Source organism: Protomyctophum parallelum (assembly GCF_964188405.1).
Source record: "Protomyctophum parallelum genome assembly, chromosome: 20".
In the NCBI taxonomy this organism is placed as follows: domain Eukaryota; kingdom Metazoa; phylum Chordata; class Actinopteri; order Myctophiformes; family Myctophidae; genus Protomyctophum; species Protomyctophum parallelum.
This window is the reverse complement of record NC_139718.1, coordinates 36,419,398-36,427,908: the sequence shown is the minus strand read 5'-3', so window position 1 is coordinate 36,427,908 and position 8,511 is coordinate 36,419,398.

The window sequence follows — 8,511 nt, the reverse complement described above, 5'->3', positions numbered from 1 at the left end:
GGGTGAGTAATCGATAGAAATTAAGTCATTGTTACTTTTTTGTTTTGTTTTGAGATGCTGGTGGCAACACAGACAGACAGACGGTCAAACAGGCACGCATGCGCACGTGCGTGCGCACACACACACACACACTATACGCACGTCGTACAGTGAGTCTGCTATATGTAATGACTTCCATATATGGGCGTATATGCAGACCGTTAATCCCCCAGACACTTCAATGAATCCCTTTAACGCCGTCACCGTGGCAACAACAACAGGTGTGGCTGTGAGGTCATTAATTGGGGCTGGGTCTTAACGAGGCGCAGAGGAGTGATGCCGCGCGTCACTCTGGGGTGATATAGAGAGAGACTGGCTCACACACATACACCCCTGACGCTCGTTAATGTGCGTGCGTGCGTGCGTGTGCGTGTATGTCTGTGGAGGTATGTGGATAACTGTGCGTGAGTGTGTGTTTGTGGGGCTGTAAAATGTGCGTATTTCTGTTCCAGCACAAGTGTGCGCGTGTGCGTGCGTGCGTGCGTGCGTGCATGTCTCCAGGCGATAATAACACTTTGTTGTTATTGGTGTTAACATATGTTGCTGACGAGGTTGATGCCTGTCCCAGACCCCTCACCCCCCCACCCCCCCACCCCCACCCTTCTCTCTCTCTTACTTTCCTCCTCTTGTATACCTGCAGTAACTGAACACATAATGCCAGGAACCACCACAGAAGATTTGAGTTTAAAAAACAACAACATTTCAATACATTTCAAGTGTTTAACCCATTTAGGCCTGACGTTCGCTCTGAAAGAATATATACCTATTCAGATTTGTGCCGCATTTTTACGATTTTTCAAAAATAGTAGACCTACAAGTTCATGAGCTTGTAGATCTGCTATTTTTCAATAGCTAAAGTATAACAGAAACACCAAAATGGATTAAAGATCAAATATAGCAGATATCCAAGCTTGTAACCAACATATAACATATAGTAGATACATTCGTTTAAATGATTGTGATGCAAGTCAGTATTAAAGGGATTGTGACATAAAAAAGTAGATTTTCTTTGGTCTGGGGTTTTCTGGCTCAAACAAGTGCTCTGGTTTTACTGTGGAGTGTGATGTAAGAGCCTGCAAATCCAGCATATATGACGATGGGATTTGCCAGCAGATGTCACTGTTTTCACTGTTTTGCCTGTTTTCATTGCAGCTCAAAAGGCTTCACAGATACAGAGAAAATCCCACACCACAGAAAATTTCAGGTTGTCAAGAAAAACGGAAATTAAAAATAAATGAAAATGAATGTCATGAAACTGGAGAACATCTGGAATAGATATTTACGGTGTATATATATAGATACTGTAGCTATGGTTATATAGAAAATACAGAAAATATTTGCATATTAGCCTATTTATTGGTTTGTGTTTCATCAATTGCTTAGGATGAACAGCTTTGGAACTATACATCTACAGTAGCATCAATGCTGTTCTGTACATTTAAATTACATTAAAATTATATAGCTAGTATTATCTGCTCAAAATATAGGCTACATGTGTTTGGATTTTTTTTTTGCAGACGCTCTTAATCCAGATCGATTTATACAGTAAGCAAGAACAAAACAGGGTAATACATCAAATACATAAAAATTGTCATCAAGAATCATAAGTAAGCTATATAAGAACCCAACAGTGGAATATCTATGAAACTATGCGTATACACTATAGAGTGCTACTGTATGTCTACATAAACTGCTATATAGGCTGTCTAGATAGTTCTATTGTGGTGTATACATCATTTTATGTCCAAAACCTTCAAGTAGGCCTATTACTATTATAAAAACCCAATTAATAATCGTGAAAATAGACGATGTACAAGCTTGTACATCTGCTATTTCCTCTACTTTTGTGCATGCGACAGTCCTGTATGATGAAGCAGGGAGTTAATTTGCATTAAAAAAAGAACCCATAAAATGTATGAATAATAATGGAGATCTCCACATCCATACATGAAGTGTGTTTCATTGGGACAGAGAGGCCTTCATGTAAATGTCAACTAATATCACACGGAGAGCCAGAGAGATTAGACTGCAGAGCTACAAGCACACCTCTCTGATACGCACTGATACGGGATGTGTGTGTGTGTGTGTGTGTGTGTGTGTGTGTGTGTGTGTGTGTGTGTGTGTGTGTGTGTGTGTGTGTGTGTGTGTGTGTGTGTGTGTGTGTGTGCGTGTGCGTGTGCGTTTGCTCATGCGTGCAAGTGTTGAGATCTTCTAGTGGTATTTACAAGATGTTGGATCAGTGTCTCGGCATGTCTCTGTAATCTGTGGGGGTAGGGTGGTGTGTGCGTGCATGTATGTGTGTATGTGTGTGATGTACCTGGTTGTAGGGATTTTCAACTGATATTTACAATATGTTGGATTATATGCGTGCGTGTGTGGTGGGATGCATGCAGACGAACAGATCAGAGAGACAAAGAGAGGTAGAGGATTGAGAGGTGTTTAATATGGGTATGAATGCAGTGCAATATTTATCAGCTTTGTGGGGTTTTGGCTGGCGCGCCGCACGCACGCACGATACAATGATAGAAATTATTTTATTGTTACAATGTCAGGGGACTGAAATGCACAGAAAATGTAAAAATAAATAGACATCTAAAATTCACTTTGCATTAAAATTGTAATTGTGAGAGATTGACTCAAATTATAATATTGTTGCCGTCGGACAGAAAGCTCTTATCTCCATAATTCTAACGTTTTGTGCTTTTTCATGAATGAATGCCCTCCTTGATCATACTACAGCGTCAGATAAATCTGCAGGCTCCAAACCTGCCACCGTTAAATATGTCCCATTCAAATGTTAAATGAATCATCTCAAAGCAAAATTAACGAATCCCGCGTTAATTAGAAAAATACTTCATAGCCTACATTTTGTATTTCATAAATGTTTCCAAATCCTTGCGCTGCACATATGAACTCCCCAGCCATGCAATTGAAGGGCCTTCCAAACTTCACCTCACAACATAACGCAAATGAAGCACTCAGCATTCACATGTATCCGTTTGTAAACATTGGCAGAGAATATACACATTCTGTATACCACAGGTTCACGTGTCCCGCGTTAATTAGAAAAATACTTCATAGACTATATACAAATACATTTTGTATTTCATAAATGTTTCCAAATCCTTGCGCTGCACATATGAATTCCCCAGCACCCTGTAAACATTGGCAGAGAATATACACATTCTGTATACAGGTTCACGTAAAGGACCCGCAAACTAATATGTATCTGGCCGTGGACCCCCATTTGGATTTAAGCTAGTACATCTGCTATGTTTGAATAGCCAACATATAAATGCTATATTAAATATGTTTGCTGGGGACCCCCTGAAACCCTCCCAGGACCCCTGGGGACCCCCTGAAACCCTCCCAGGACCCCTGGGGACACCTGGAACCCCCCAGGACCCCTGGGGACCCCCTGGAACCCTCCCAGGAACCATGCGTTGTACATTGTACATCCTCTGGGTTAGCTGAATGCTGAGGATTTGACTGCATGTGTACATTTGAAACGGTTGAACGTTGGTTCAGGAATGTGGGTCGTACCTTCCCTGCGACAAGCTCGGATTTAGCCATGTTCCTTTGGACATGGGGACAGCAATCCTCCTAGAGAACTGAACCAAACGGCCCTGAGCGCGCACGCACATGCTACACACACACACACACACACACACACACACGCACTGCATGCATTATGTGTTGGAGCATTCCAGCAGTTATATCAGGTTGGGGACAGTGTAGCCTGGAGAGAGAGAGAGAGAGAGAGGAGGGAGAGAAATAGAGAGAGAGAGAGAGAGAGAGAGAGAGAGAGAGAGAGAGAGAGGGAGGAGTGAGATTGAGTTGTAAGTGACCAGGTGGCTAACAAAACTTAAATAATATTCACTGTGTGTGTGCGTGCGTGCATGTGCATGTGTGCGCACACGTGCGTGTGTCTTATCAGTGTATGCTGGTACAGACAGCTTGTTGGCCTGAGGCCTTTATTTCACCCTGTAGACCACACAGGAGAGGAGAGGAGAGGAGAGGAGAGGAGAGGAGAGGATTTCCAGTTCTTGGCAGAGAGAAAAGGGGAGAACCAGAGAGGAGAAATGATGAAGACTAGAATAGAGGTGGGCAGAGAAGAGGGAGAGAATGGAGGAATGCAGGAGAAGAGAAATGATGACGAGGAGAGGAGAGAGAGAGAGAGGGAGAGAGAGAGGGGGGGGGGGGAATGTAGAGAAAGAACAGAAGATGGGAGCAGAGATGATTAATTATGTGCGTGGTAGAGGAGAGGAGAAAACCGAGGGGAAGAGGAGAGAGATGAGGAGGTGCAGAACAAAGGAGAGGAAATAAACGAGGAAGGGATGGATGGCAGGAGGAGAGGAGAGGAGAGGAGAGGAGAGGAGAGGAGAGGAGAGGAGAGGAGAGGAGAGGAGAGGAGAGGAGAGGAGAGGAGAGGAGAGGAGAGGAGAGGAGAGGAGAGGAGAGGCAGGGATCAAAGGAATAAAGAGTAGGTATGGGACAGTTAGGGTCTCTCGTATTGAATATGTAGCAGGGTAATCCCTCTGCCAGTATATGTATACCATTTAAATGCTGACCCCCAGGTTAGAAGTGGAGTTTTTTTTTTTAATCAAATTATAAGGTGTTAGGGTCCTGTTTGATACCAGATAGACCCCCAGATCAGCCTCCACCCCCACCTCACGTTACACTACTGTACATATCATTTAGAAATACATTAGGAGGAGCAGTTTGAAGCTCTAGTCTACAGCATGTGGTCCAGATCTACAGCAGAGATACACACTGTACAGTATCTCTCTCTCGCTCTGCTTTAACGGGGGAGTGTTGGATATATGCTAATGTATGCTTGTTGAGGTCATTTTGAATGAACTAAATCGCGGAGTTTCATGCGAGTTTAGAGATATGTCACATGTCTTAAGAAAATAAATTACTTCAGAGATAACCTGGGCTTGGAATATGTTTTGTCATTTTTGCTTAAAGCTCCAGTCTGGGGCTTATTTTAATGACTGAAACCATTATACACAAACTAGTCTGTTTGTGTTGTTTTCGTCGACTAATACTATGACGAATTTTTTTCCTCAACTACCTTTTTTCACTGACAAAAACTATATAAAAACTAAATAAAAACTAAGCCATGATGACTAAAACTAGGACTAAATATACAGACAATTTTGGCAACAATTTCTTTTTTTACAGTCGACTAAAATCTTATGACATTTAGACTAAAACTAGACACTAAAACATTCCAGGTGACTAAAATGTGACTAAAACTAAATGAAAACTATTCAATAGACTATGACTAAAACTAAAATAAAAATTTGCTGCTAAAAACAACACTGGTTGGAGGTGGTCTCTCTTTTTGAGGGGCGCTAGCCCCTCCTATATACACAGGTTTAATGTTTGTCTTTAGTTTAAAGTTAGTTTTGTAAACGCATTGACAATGAAGGGAATATTTTTCGTCATAATGTGTCGTTTACGTCATATTGTCTCTTTATTGTTGATGGCGTTTAATGTTTGTGTTGGCAAACACAATGGCACCATTACATCACCCAATCAATTTAGACTTTAATATATTAGCGCCCCTCACTTCACACGGGTGTGATTTTTTATATTTATTGCTTTTGACATTACAAAGGGTATGATACAGTAGCTAGCAGGTTATAGTAGGTTATTTTGTATGCCCCCACCCTTGGTCCAACATACAACATGCAACAAATGGACCTTTTAACATTTTGATAACTTGTCAACTAGTTTGTCAACGTGTCGAGTCGGTGGTATTTGTTTCCTGGTGCGTCTTTAATTTAGTCATGTGCTTAATCATAGGGCCCCATACCTGGTAACACTTTTGTAGATACACCATGAGGTCTCTTTTCCCCCAGGGGTCCTTGAGGGGGTTCCCCAGATAAATGATGGATAGTTAGGAACCAAATGGACCTTTACAGTCTGTAACATGTGGCTGTAACTCATTGCACTTACCTCCACCTATAGGAGAAAGAATGTCTCCGAGATTTTGGGACCCCCAAAGTGATATGTATTTGGCCACGGACCCCCCATCTGAAAATGTTTCTGGACCAGGAGAGAAAAGTTGTGTTAAAAACAAAATCTAAAGAAAAGAAAATAAAATAAAATAAGCAGATGTACAAGCTCATAGCTGTGGGTTTGTACATCTGTTATTTTTTAATATCCTATACATACAGTATAGCCAATAATAATGATTGTGAGATATAACTTGAGCAGTTCGTTGAGAACGAATAACAGTCCATAAAAAGTCCATAATTTATTCTGACCCCTCTCTGAAAAGGCCTTAGCTGTCCTGACCCGTTATCCATAATTTATACACTATGGATAATTAGTGTGGACTTTTACAGGTGAAACAAAACAAAAAGTGTAAAAAAACAGTAGTTTGAACACACCAAAACAACCGAAGAGAAAAAAGATATAATATGTGAATTTGAATGTGTCCGTTAAATCAGAAATATATGATTTTGTCATATTTCCCCCAAAGTAATCATGATTTTTCTGGAGACAGGGCTGCATTTATATATTCATACCATGGTTTTAATTAGCTGCAGTCCCATTAGTTCCTCCATTACCTAATAGTTCCAGGAAAAGTTTGCTGCTGCGCTCATTAACTAACGTTCACTCGCATCCGGCCGAGCGTAAATTACATTATAATTGATATTTTAGCAAATAAATAAAACTCCAAAAACGTTTCACAACAGAACTTTCACACGTTTTCACAACAGAAACCGCATGCTGACCTTTTCCCATTTTGTGATATGAAAATGTAAATCCAGTCAATATTCTGCTATGAACTTGCTAGAACGACTAAAATCACCCAAATTATTTCAAGTGTGCGCCCACACGACACACTCATAAACAAGTCCCATTCAATGGCCATTAGTGATCTGTAACTCTGAGAGTGTACACATTTGTTCCATTTGTACACAAGTTAAGGGGGTCTTTGTCCAACTACAAAACTACTACAAAAACCTGGAGACTTGACGTTCAGTAATTGGGTAATAGGAGCATTATAAGTAATGGCGTATAAAAAAGAAAATCAAACATTTGCCACGGACAAGACCAAATCTTTGCCACGGACACATTTGTCTGTGTACAGACACGTTGATGAGCCCTGGTCTTATGAACTGAAGTGAGACTAAAACACGAGGAAGGACATGAGGCATATATACTGTAGGGCCCACCATGCAGGGACATGAGGCATATACTGTAGGGCCCACCATGCAGGGACATGAGGCATATACTGTAGGGCCCACCATGCAGGGACATGAGGCATATACTGTAGGGCCCACCATGCAGGGACATCAGGCATATACTGTAGGGCCCACCATGCAGGGACATCAGGCATACTGTATACTGTAGGGCCCACCATGCAGGGACATGAGGCATATACTGTAGGGCCCACCATGCAGGGACATCAGGCATACTGTATACTGTAGGGCCCACCATGCAGGGACATGAGGCATATACTGCAGGGCCCACCATGCAGGGACATGAGGCATATACTGTAGGGCCGGCCCACCATGCAGGGACATCAGACATATAGGGCCCACCATGCAGGGACATCAGGCATATAGGGCCCACCATGCAGGGACATGAGGCATATACTGTAGGGCCCACCATGCAGTGACATCAGACATATAGGGCCCACCATGCAGGGACATCAGACATATAGGGCCCACCATGCAGAGACACCAGACATATAGGGCCCACCATGCAGGGACACCAGACATATAGGGCCCACCATGCAGGGACATCAGGCATATAGGGCCCACCATGCAGGGACATGAGGCAATGGATACTGTAGGGCCCACCATGCAGTGACATGAGGCATATACTGTAGGGCCCACCATGCAGGGATGTGAGGCATATAGGGCCCACCATGCAGGGACGTGAGGCATATAGGGCAGACCATGCAGGGAAATGAGGCATATAGGGCCCAACATGCAGGGCTGAAGTCCACAATATAGGACAGTGGTATAGGGACCACCACTGGTCCTTGAGGGGGTTCCAGGTGGTCCCCGGCTAATTGATAAATAATGGTAACCAAATGGACCCTTATAGATCTTTAACGTCAAATCTTGCATAAAATTACCACCAAATGGACCCTGAGTTAAACAATTGCTAAACATCTGCATTTCTTAACTTTCTTAACTACACAATTAGAGAATGTAGAATAATTGTTATTTTGATCAACGTCCGCCTGTTATCTCCCTATGGTATACCGAATCCATACAGCAACACAGGAATTATGAATCCATACAGCAACACAGGAATTATGAATCCATACAGCAACACAGGAATTATGAATCCATACAGCAACACAGGAATTATGAATCCATACAGCAACACAGGAATTATGAATCCATACAGCAACACAGGAATTATGAATCCATACAGCAACACAGGAATTATGAATCCATACAGCAACACAGGAATTATGAATCCATACAGCAACAC